This window comes from Strigops habroptila, chromosome 11 (genome assembly GCF_004027225.2).
Source record: "Strigops habroptila isolate Jane chromosome 11, bStrHab1.2.pri, whole genome shotgun sequence".
Classification (NCBI taxonomy): domain Eukaryota; kingdom Metazoa; phylum Chordata; class Aves; order Psittaciformes; family Psittacidae; genus Strigops; species Strigops habroptila.
The window spans coordinates 30,666,871-30,678,958 of NC_046360.1; the positions used below are offsets into that span (position 1 = coordinate 30,666,871).

The following is a 12,088-nucleotide window of genomic DNA, read 5'->3' on the forward strand; positions in this document are numbered from 1 at the left end:
TGGGCAATGAGAAAGGAGCGGATTGTCGGTGGAGCAGGTGGTGGTTTATAAAATGTTCTGTCTTTCTGTGTGTTTAATAAGTCTTGTCATAGAATCACAGACTGGTTTGGGTTGGAAGGGACCTTAAAGCTCATCCAGTTCCAACCCCCTGCCACGGGCAGGGACACCTTCCACTGGACCAGGTTGCTCCAAGCTCCTGTGTCCAACCTGGCCTTGAACACGGTCAGGGATGGGGCAGCTACAGCTTCTCTGGGCACCCTGTGCCAGCGCCTCAGCACCCTCACAGGGAAGAACTTCTGCTTAATATCTAGTCTAAATCTCCCCTCTGTCAGGTTAAAGCCATTCCCCATTGTCCTGTCACTACATGTCCGTGTGATAAGTCCCTCTCCAGGTTTCTTGTTGTCCACTTTAGGTATTAGAAGACCTATAAGGTCTCACCCGGAGCCTTCTCTTCTCCAGGCTGAACAAACAGCTACAAGAGACCCCTTTGCTGCTGCCCACGCTCCCCTCTCTCTCAATTATATAAAATAACTTCTGCACATTTTCATTTTACATGCTTAAAATATTTTAGGGTTTAACTTCTTTATTTCATTTTTTTTAAGTCTTCAGCGGTTGCATGTTTGACATGGTTTTGTTATCCTAGATGTTACGTTATGATCTGGCACACGGAGCATTAATTCCTTTATCAGCTCTGTTTCCTTTACAGTTGTTCATTTAATTGAGCTCCTCTGTGTATTTTACAAAACAAGATGCATTCATTACAACTTGCAGACCTCAGATAGTATTGTAACATGCTTCAGAAAAATAGCACTTCTGTAGATAGTTGTGGAAGTTGGGTGTTTGGTTTATTTTTCAGATGATGGGAGGAAGCAGTAGCAGGATTCTTGCATGCATAATCAGTAGGAACTTTCCAGAAGCTCTTTATTCTAGCTGTTTTCTTTTAAAGCTCTGTTTACTCTAAGAATTCAGTTGAGGCAGTTGAAATATGTGGCTGCAGTGTAGAACAAAATACACTGTATGTTTTGTTAGTCTCCTTGTTCTGCTTTGTCTTGTGCAGACAGTTTTAAGCCAAAGGAAAAGATCATTCAGTCAGTGGCTGCGGTATCGTACCATCCAGTTTAGGGTGCAGATTACCCTCTTAGGGCACATCCTGACATGGAATAATCTTGTCTTGACTGTAAATACAGTGTATCCTTGTCTTTCACAAGCCCTTGGAGCAGGAAGCCACATGCCTTAGCTCTCCAGTGTTCAGGAGCCAGCACATCTGTGTGACCATGCACCTGCATGTGTCTGGAGATGTTCAAATACCGTATTCAGTGCAGCCTTGGAATATTAAGCACACATCACTGGATGTAAATGGCCCCACGTGCTGGTGGAGATTCAGAGCACAGGAGCAACCTCTGCTGCGCTTGGCAGTGATGGACCCTTCCAGTCCAGCTTGTTTCGGACAGGTCGTGGGGCCATGGTGCTGTTTACTGGGAGGCTCTCTGTTGCACTGGCATCATACAAGGAAAAGGTATGGGCAGCCGCAGAGTGCTCATGATTGTGCTCTGTTGTTGGCCAAGGCAAGCTGGAGAGGCTTGTTCAGTGTCCAGTTTTTCTTCTCTGCTGTTGCCTCTCCCTATCCCAGCCACCTCTGCTGGCATGGCATTGCTCTTCTGCCATGGGTGAATGCAGAAGAGGGATTAAGAGCTTGGCTTGCTGCATCCTGACTCAAAAGTAGGCATATGTGCTTTTTTTGGTGAGTAGAAACAAATCGGTTTTGACAGAGCTTTTTTAGGGAGTTTTCTCAGGCACAGGATGAAATTTTGAGGTGGAAAAAATTCACACTTTTTTTTCCCCTCTATTGGGCCAGTGTGGTGAGGACCAACTGTATTTTTGGGTGCTTGGGATCCATGTGTGTCACTGCCGAGCATGTGGCTGTTGAGGAACATGTGCAGTACGTACGCATTTCCTGCACAGAAATGTGGTGGGATCCTTGCTCTGGACCCAGACTGGAGCTGTTCCTGGGAAAGAAAACATCAAGATAAAACTGAGGAGGAAAGCACCTCTTCTGTCCCACTTATTCTGTTCTGGCTGATGCTGAACCGGTATGTTGGGTACTTTCGTAGTGTCTGTGTGTTAACTGACGCACCAACGTTCATAGGCACATAGGTTTGTCTTCTGCATCGTGCTGTCCTGGCTGTAATGTGATAGCGTAGCCCTCGGACAGGGCAAGGCAAGGAGACTGGATGTGTTTCCACAAAAGCTTAGCTAAGTGCATTTTTCTTATTGTGTCAGGGGCCTGATTCTTGAGGGGGTTGGATGCTCTCAGTTGTGGGTGCTCAGCATTTTTGCAAGTCACCCTGCTCAGAACTTGGTGGTTACATTTGTTTTGTTTTTTTTAATGGGGAAAAAAAACACCCATTTTTTTCCATTTGCTTCTCCATAAACTGAAACCACTAAAGAGCCTTTGCTTAGTTTTCCACACACAATCACACACTGATGGGAGCATGAGAGGGACTGCAGGTCTTAAAAGGCTTTAAGTGTGTGAAAACAAGGAGTCCTAATGAAAATGGGTTTGCAGCTTAATTGTAGTGGGTGTGCTTTTGTTTGCGAAAAGAAATGAAAGTGTTGGAGGCCGAAGTGCTTTCTTTGTCCTTACAATAGTGAGCAGTATAAACTTCCCCAGCCAGTTCTGCCAAGGTGCTTGAGACCTGCGAATCCCTGCAAAGCTTTGGCACTCTTCTCATTAGGACCCTTCCCATCAACTTTGAGCCTTGAGCATCCTTGCGCTGCTCTCCAGAAATGTTTAGTGGGCCTCTTGGGCTCCCAAGTGCCTTTATTAAAAGATGTCTTGTTCACATCACAGGCTCACTGCATTTGGGGAAGCCAACATGTCTTTTCCAATGGTTTTGAGATTCATGACTTGCCCTCTGGATGGAGATGCAGCCCTCCACTGGGCCAGCATTAAGCCTGTTGCTCTGTACCTTCTGCTTGAGCCTCCTCAGCTACGCAGTGCCCCATAGAAACAAGAGCCATTTTAAATAGATGCTGTTTGCAGCATCTTGGACTTGCTGTGTGAGGATGAGAAATGTTAACATAAATTCTTTAAATAACATCTAGTAGTGTTGAATGCACAGAATTATAAAACATTTTTATATTCTGAGACTCATTTGCATCTTCACATTAAAAACTGTGGTTTTCTTTTCGGGGAATGGTTGCAAGATCTGATTTGTTTTGAAATCAAAGCTAAATTTGTGTTCTTGCTTTTCTCTTTGCCCTTCATTTGACAAATTTTTCTTGTTCTATAAATATAGAATTGTAAACAAGGGCTAATCCTTAGCAACAACCTGGAAAGTTAACATTTCTCTCCAGCTCCTATTATAATTAATTCAGACACTCTGAGTATGATGTGATTTATACATGGTATTCCTAAGGCCAGGAGGTACTAATATCTTGTTAGAGAACTGGGGAAAAGAACACGCTTTTGTGTGTGCCATATAACATAATTGCACTGCATTTTCTTTCATAAGAAGGTGTTTAAAGATGCTTTTTACTTTACATTTGAAAAATGGAAGGCTTCTGCTTTTGCATTTGGCTGAAATTGTCTTAAATGTGTTTTCCCTCCTGCAGCAGTCAACATTGTCAAAACATTTTGCAAAGTACATTTTAATAATATGGGTTAAGACCATCATTATATTAATTTAATTCTCAGTGTAGGTAAATTCGTAAGATGCTTCCACTTTGTCATAAAAGTTTTTCACAGTAAACATCATCTGTGCAGTAACATCTGTTTTCCCTGTGCAGAAAAGAAAGAAATAACATAGTCAATGAAAGGATAAATCCCTTGTGTTAAAATAGTTAAAATACAGCTCGAGCAGTCTCTCTCTCATGGTCCATCCTTTTATTTTATTTAATTTTCATCTAATTTTGTTTCGCTCTGTTTATGTTTGTTCAGGGAGTATTTTTGTAGTGTTAATCTATGTAAGCCACATGCAGTTGAAAACTGCAACTCCCAAAAGGCTGTGATTAAAACATTATGGATGTGGCAAACCACAAATGCAAAAGTAAGTTTACATTTAGATTTTCTCCATCAAATATTTTATTCAAGTTTTGTAATACCTTGGTATCGTGGTCAGCATTGCCATAAAAATCCCGTGTTATATGGAATGATACAATCTGTGAAGCATTTCCCATTATGTAGACACCATGTCTTTAAATTATAGCAATTTCTTAAGATTTTAAAGCAAAATGAGCTCTTAGAAGTGTGATTAATAGCAGGGAATGAGGCTAACACTGGGTCATCAGTGGCACTCCATTACAAAAAAGGTTGGACTAATAAAAGCATCCATCTATTTGACCAATAAAGCATTTGAATGATATGCTTATAGTTTTTATCATACCGTAGTTACTTTGTACTGAATAAACTGTGATTTTACGTGCTGGAAAAGGAGCGTGGAACAGGCAGCGGCGGCTGAGGTGAGAGCAGTTGTCTCAAGTAAGGAAATATCAGGACTTTTATGTGGAGCTTGATGTTTTCAGAAGCCTTCAGGTTGCGGTGTCTACATTTTTGAAGCTGCTGTGAAATATCCAAATCCCCCGTGACCTGTGCCTGCCTGCCCACAGTCGTTCGGGGAGGCTGGCCCTCGCTGTCCTGCAGGGAGGGGAGAAAGGAGGGTATTGTGTGTAATCATTAATTCAGAGTTAACTCCCCGGCAGCCCCAGACATCAGAAATACTCTGCTGAAGCACAGGAAATGGGGCAGCACTTCTGTTTTCCTGGTGTGCGGCCGCCAACCCCGTCCTCAAGTCACACCTTTCATCCTGCCCGCTATTATGCTGCCGATGTATTAAGAACTAGGCGGTTGCCTGAACAATGCTGCATTTGGGGTTTATTTAAATACCTGTCTCACTTGTAGGTTGCACTGATTTCATGGGTTTGAAGCTTTTTATTATTTTTTTTTTTTTTAACTACAACAAAAGGCTAAATATTTTCTGAGGAAGAAACAGGAGGTTCTTGGCCAGCCCTGGATGCCCAGGGTTGTGCTGTGAAAAAAAAAAAAGTAGCAAATATTCTAAAACTTGTGGAAAAAATGATGAGGGGGGAGGCTTCTGGCCATTGTGCTGTTTGCACATGAAATGGCAAGGGAGGGGAGAGCAGTGCCAGGGCCAGCTGTGACCTTGGATGTGTCATGTATTCAAAACTGGCATGATTTTACTCGGTGTGTGATGCTGGTGCTCGTCAGAAGGTAGCGGTGAACCAGGTAGGGGCCACGGTGCAGCTGGGAGGAAGAAGGACCCCTGATACAGACCACAACTGCAGCCTCCACCCCCATCCACGTAGTACAATGTCTTAAAGGGCTTATTTTACATAGGAGAGGGATGAAGAGACTTCTGGAGGTCACACGCAAGGATTGTGTCAGGGCAGGAATGTAACCCGGAGCCCTGGATTAACCCCTACCGATAGGACCATCCATCTGCTCTCCCTGTACTTCACATCTTTCCCAAAATCCGTGTTCAGGATAGGGAAGTTACAGAAACCTCCCTGGTGGAATGTTGCGATGAGCAACTTCTTGAGCAGCGCGGGGTTGAGAGATGGGAAAGGAAAGGCTTTCTGGAAGGTGGCAAACCCAGGGTACCTTGGCATTTTGGGGACCTTGGCATTTTGAGCGCCTTGAGGACTAATGCCTTAAAGCCAAGAGATGGACATCGAGTGGGAGCAGTTGGGGGCCAGAGGTTTCAGTTGTGAGAAGACAACCTCAGAGGGGCTGCTGCTCCGCTTGGTTAACGAAGATGAGCTGGGGACATGTACAGAGAATGGCGACGGGAGGCAGAAGCAAGAGGGTTGAGGATGGGAGAAAGAAAGGAGGGAAAAGGGCTGAACCATACCTTGCAGCTTCAGCCTCGTGCGTTGAGCTGGCATGGGCGTGGATGTGTGTGTCTAGAATGGCACATGTACATGTTCCTCCTGCTGGTTTCGGAGGAAGCCACCATTTTACTTGTTTGTTCTAGGAAAGAGACGAAAATGTTGCATCCCACCTCTTGCAGTTGCTGATGTTCTTTAAAAATGCAAATAGATCTTTTACATCAGTGGCTTGGCCGGTAAATCTTGTTTTGTAAAACACTTTCAAGTGTTTTCAACTCCTTTCTTTACCCTTTATCGGAACAGATGCACAGCTATGTGTTTTCCCCTGCTGCCTGTTGTCTTGAGGTTGCACAGCAAGACTGCAAAGGCTTTTTGTTTGTTGTCGTTGAAGGGGAGGAAAAAAACCCTCAATCCACAGAAGAGTTAACAGGATTTCACTTGATCTGCTCGTTTATGCAATGAGTAATGCGAGGTTGGTAACAGCAAATTGTTGTTTATAAGCAAACATGGCACTGTGTAAACAAGAAGGCCTGGTCCCCAACTGGTTTGATTTCATGGTGGTCAGCAGCTGATGCATGTAACGTACAACCTTTCTGCTTCTCGAAATGTCAGAAGAATGACTATTTGTTTGTCTTGAGTTCTTCCCAGCTGTTTACTCTGTAATGCATTTGCCTCAACCTTGATTCCCTAAGAGTGGCCCCTTTCTCCTCCCTGCTCTGTTTACATTAGTCCTGCCCCGAGTGTCACCTATGAAATCTGTTGATTATTCCACCTGGTTAATGTTAAATTGCTCTTGCAAGATGATGTGTTTGTTCATAAACACAAATGCTGGGCCCCTTGTTTACTGTACCCATGGCAGCAATCAGTTATTAAACAAATATTGCTTTGTTTGCGGGTGTGAGCAGCAGTTTATCCTGCAAGGTCTGGAAAAAAACCTTTAAATGCTGGGATTTTGATAAAGGAGAAAAAGGGGAGCTTGTCCCTGGAATGTGGCTGAAACTCACTTTGGTTTGCTTTGCTTATCTTTAACTTGGGTGAAGGGGCTAGAAAGATTAGCAAGTTGTTTGGTTTTTCCAAGAGATTTCCTTAGTGTAATGATATCTATCCAGTTGTTTGCTTTTTTCAGAAGGGAGAGAGCACTCCTGCAAGACGACTAGCACAGCGGTAGACGGCTGGTGGCTAGAAAATCCTGCATGGAGCAAACAAGGAGTTAGAAGGTCTAGGACAAAGATATAGGGCTATGAACCAGGTAATCAACCTAAAAGAACAGCCTTGCATTCTGTGTCAGCGTTTGGTCGGGGGCTTTTTGGTTTCTCTCTTTTCTTATGTTGGATTTTAATTGATGTATGTGCCCTCGATGGAGTTGGAAAAGGCAAAGCTTTCGCTTTTATTTCTGAGGAGATCTGAGGAAAATCTATTTTAGAAGCACAGCCGTTTGAATGGAGAGAAAACACCAAATGTAAAAACGCGCTCTGTCGCTCCTCCTCCTGTGAGTGAGGTGGCAGAGCTGCTTTTCTGCTTTTTATAACTGGAAAACTGTGTTTGCATCTGCTAATTTCTGTATGCTGGCTGTTTGGTTTCTGGGAGTCCTAATTAGAGAGCACCATCCTGGTAGTTCTTGCTTTTGGGTTGTTTTGAAAATGAGCAAGAAAAACTCACACCGTCTTTGTTTCTCAAAATTATTGTTTGTTATTGTTTCTGAATGGGGCTTGGGTTTCAAATGCCAGGCAGGACCTGTTAGCACTAACAGTAAATTGTTAGGGCTTTGAGTACAAAGGGAGTAAACCCTCTTAGAGTGACCTTGAGAAAGAAATGTTAACTCTTTCTGTATGAAGGTGGTGTCTCTTCCTTTATATGTGAATTAATCAAAGTATCTTGAATATACGCTTATTAAAAGCTTTTGAAGGATAAAATTAACTATTTGTCCTTTTCAGCCCTTGGAAAAGCAAGCAACAAAATATGCATAAAAATGTGATGTATTGTATTCTCTAGCTTGCACCAGTGGTCAAAGGTATTGTTCATTTTGGGTGTTGGGGCTGGGTGGGAAGCAGAAGGTAGCTGAAGTGTGTAAGTGGACAAGTGGGTCATTAATTGACTTGTGTTGCTGTGATGAATCAAACCTTCTCTGCCTTAAAGTAAGTGAAAATAGCGAAGTGAAAATTGTATTGTGCAGAAGTATTAGAGTTGCACCTGGCTTTGAGGTGGTTTTCGACTTCTGGAGGCTGGTAGAGAGTTTAGAAACGCTTTAATGGAGATATGCATGGAGGGTGGGAGTCTAATTCATCTACAGCCAGCACTCGGTCTTGCGAGGTTTGATATCATCTTACTGTAGCAGTGCTGCTGCTGTCTAGCATAAACTAACCATATTTACTAAATTTAATATTTACTAAATGCAACTTTGGCCTTTTATTTGGTTGAATAGTCGCCTCTTTTTTGAGAGACAGGCTGCAAGAGTTTGTGTTGCAAGCTCAGAGCAGTGTGCACACAAACAAATGAGTCCTGGGCTGTGAGAATAGCTCTGCAGTTTCTGTTCCTGTTCTACACGAAGCTGCTGCTGTGCCTGGGCTGGGATGAGCAGGTGGGTACGTCCCAAGAGACAACAGCCACCAGGCTGGCACCGAGGCAGCTCTGCCCTCCACCGTGCTGCACTCGAGTGTCCTTCCTTCTGGAGAAGTTGTTCCTGTAGTGTGGATAGTGCTTGTGTCCACACAGTAGTAGTTGCAGCATTGTGCGGTGCAGTGAGCGAAGGTTTCTTGTTTGGTTTGGTTGGGGTTTTTTTGCCACTTGCCATTCCTTTCCTTCCAAATAAAGAATGATCCTGGTGATGGTAAGGATGATTTCTGTCAAGCTCACGGCTGAAAGACAGCTCTCCCCAAGAGAGAGGAAGGAACCTCACTCTGCTGATGATGGTATGTAAATGATTGCATCATATTTGCCAGTCGCTTGGAAGTGGCCTGGCTCTAGAGCTTTTATGCAGCTATGGCATGAGCTTCATGCTGAATATGGGGTTTAGTAGCTGACAAGCTGAGGGACATACAATGAGATGGAGCTGGCTTTGCAAAGGGGGTTTGTTTATCCAAGGGGAGACTAGGACTAACTTCTGTGTGCATGTGTAAAATGAAGGGAGGATGCAAAAAACTCCTTTGGGAAAAACCGAGTGGTCCATTATCTCTACCTGACACTTTGGGTCAAGGAAAGGAGCGAGACTTGTTATCTGCACAGCTTGGTATGCTTTAGTGCAGTAGCTTCTCATAGGGACCAGCTCTAGCTCTCTTGAACAGAGCATATGGCAACTTTTTTAATGTCTGTTTCAGTTATGGATTTGCTTGTTCTCTGTTCTTACTGTTTGTGGTCGGCAACACCCTCAGCAGAAGGGATTTCCTTAGGGGTGACTGCAGTGACTGGTTCTCTAAGAAGTTAAGTTGTTTGACCATGATTTCACAATAAGTCAGTGTGGCACAAGAGGGATTAGGCTCCTAACTCTCCTTCCCTTCTCACCACAGCTGTCTTTAAGTTTCAGCTCCTGCAGAGCATCAGTCAGCCTTTCACTGAGCTGCCTCCAAACAATTTCAAGTTCCTGTGGCCCTGACGGTACATGCTGCTGTTAGAAAGAAGTAACCCAGACAGTGCAAACAGTGAAAGAGGTTGTGCCATTGTGTCCAGTTAAATAAGTGAAAAGTTGTGGCATCCTGCATCCAGACTGGAGTAGGTGAAGCTGCTATTCAGGAACTTGAGTGTGGCAAGTGGACGTAAGCCCTGGCAAAGGTTCAGGTTGGTGGAAGTTCAGCCTGTCACTGGCATGACCCACAGGGGGGAGGTAAAGCAACACGTGTCCTTCTCCCGTTGGCCAATGCGATGTGCTCAAGCACTTTTGGAAAGCCCTGGCCTGTCATTCACTGGCTTTATTTACAGCTTCAAGTTTTCCTCCTTCTTCTTCCTTTTTTACCTCCCTCCCCCCTATGTAGCTCTGCATCCCCAAGTAGCTCTTCCCCACTGCTGGGCGGGCAAGGAAGGAGAGAGCAGCCCAGTGTGAGCCAGGTACCAGGGCTGCAGATTGGCTTGTGAGGATGCTCCAAGAGCAGCGTGATTCATTTCCCTCCCCGGGGAGGCTCAGCACATCAGCCCTGTGATGGGCTCCACCTCCACTGACCCAGGGCCTGGGACGAGTCCAGCTGAGATGAGAGCACCAGGGCTGTGCCTGTGTCAGGAAGCAGAGCCAAGGATGCGCTGCAGATAATCCCACTCCTCAGGACCCTTTATTTCCTAAGCACTAAATGAAATTTCAGATTTTAGATAAGTCTAGACATATACAGTGCACGATAAAGTTGATAATACATTAATCATTTTTAACAACAGGTAATATGCATAATTTATGGTGTTACAGTGCTATCTTTTTTGATATTTATGATGGATAATGCTCAGTTTTTGCCCTCATATTACTGCTTTAAATTATACCACAAGAAAATTAATGAGAAAGTAGATTTATGGGTTTCATTTGTTTGTCAATTCGGAAATTAATTGGGTGTTAATTTTAGCCGTCCTTCATCAGACCAGGTCTTTAGTATGTGTGCATTACTTTGCATTCATTGAAGCCTACCTCCCATTTACTGTGGGTCACTAGCTTTGCATACATTAAAATAGCCCTCAGGCTCATTCTCTTGATTACTTTTTGAACTGCCATGCATTAGAAAATTTACGCCTTTCTGTTATAATTATGAAAATTCACTATTGGAAGATGGTGCTTGCATAACAGCAAGTACACAGTCCTGCTCAGCGATGTAAGATCATATAACAAATCCCAATACATTTTTGTTCTAATCCTAGAAAATAGCACTCTCGACAATCTTTGTTGTGTGAGTTTCATCCTTTGAAATTTCAAGGATCCATTTTAATGCACTGAATTACCTCTTTAAGCTGAGGAAATATCAAAGGATTTCACCTCGTCGCTGTCTCTTTGTTTCCTCTTTCCACACATCCAGTGTGTGTTCCTCCCTTGCCTTGCTCCAGGTTTGCCTCTCCTCCTCCAAACGCCGCTGTCAGACGTGACTCAGCATCGCCTTTCAGGACAGTGGAGTGTTCCTACTATTTTGGCTGATTCTTAAAGACGATCCTTAATTGCGAAACCCCTTCTCCTTTCTCATACTCCTGCACAATTCAGCAACCTCCAGTAGTGTGTAGGCGAATGGCCTTCAAAGGGCTAAGCATGAAGTTTTATCCAAAAAGTACCCTAATGTTCTGACAGTTGATCTATAGTTAGTTAGTACATAATTATACCTAAAATACATGCTGTCAGCAGGATAAATGACGGCTACTGAAAACTCTAAAAGCATGACGGGTGTTCACCCATCTGCAATGACGAGAGCGGAGGGGTTTGTAAGTTGAGAAAGGCTGGTGAGTTCAGCATGATCTGATTTAGTTAAATCATGCCATATGTTGGGATGGCTCTTTCTAATAGTTGTGCTAACCACAAACACAGGCAGAGAGAAGTCATCTGGTCCACCTGGCTAGTTTGGATTCCCCTCCCCGGCGTTATTTCTGTACTTAACGTGGTGGCAGCCCTCGAGCTGCTCATGTGAAGCTGGCTGATTCACAGTTAATTGTGACATGGTGTAATTTAGTAAATGAGCAGCTGAACATCTGTACGCCTTCCCTCACGGTAGATCAAAGCCTTACCTTACTCAAGGCTTTTAATTTCCACTAGTGAATCCTGTTTTCTTGTACTGAACTCATGGATGGCGAGATGGTGCCGCTGGCCACCTCACCGACCTAGGGACAGAGGGTCAGCTGGAGGAGATGGGTGTTTCGGCAGTGGCTGGGGACCATCAGAACATGTTCCTGGAAAAATTCAGGAGTGGTGGTGGTGGGATGTGGAGCCTGAGGAGCCTTCCCTGGCAGGGCACTTACTCCAGAGATACCGGCACTAAAAGAGGCTACCTGTGAGTCAGGCAGTGGTCTCCTGAGAAAGTCATCGTGGTCCTTGTTGCTGATAACGGGAGTGCTGGGAGCGCCAGGTTGCTTTTGTACCTGTGCCAGGGGTAAGAAGCAGCTTTGCTCGTGGTTTGTGTATTGCTTTGCTCTGGAGCATGTTCAGTTTTCAAGAGGTAAAATCCGCTTTGCAGCATTGTGTTGTCATGAAATGCTTCCAAACATTATTTGTTTGGGTTTTTTTTTTTTTTTATGTATAATTATACAGAGAAGCGCTCTAAAGTTAGATTTGAGCTTGCTTTGGGGAACTGCTTGC

The 12,088-nt window shown here is 44.0% G+C and overlaps 1 protein-coding gene across 18 annotated transcripts in view; it reads left to right on the forward strand.

Annotated features, from left to right (window-relative positions):
• FOXP1 (forkhead box P1) overlaps positions 1 to 12,088 on the forward strand; it is a 387,257-nt gene that overhangs the window by 202,617 nt on the left and 172,552 nt on the right. The window contains exons 1-2 of one of the 18 annotated variants that reach the window (XM_030501112.1): positions 4,568 to 6,855; positions 6,974 to 7,096. The exons of 16 other annotated variants lie outside the window; for them this stretch is intronic. The gene's annotated coding sequence lies outside the window, so the exon portion shown is untranslated. Of the gene's footprint in view, positions 1 to 4,567; positions 6,856 to 6,973; positions 7,097 to 8,483; positions 8,757 to 12,088 lie in introns of those variants that run through there. One more of the 18 variants, XM_030501103.1, reaches the window with a different exon arrangement.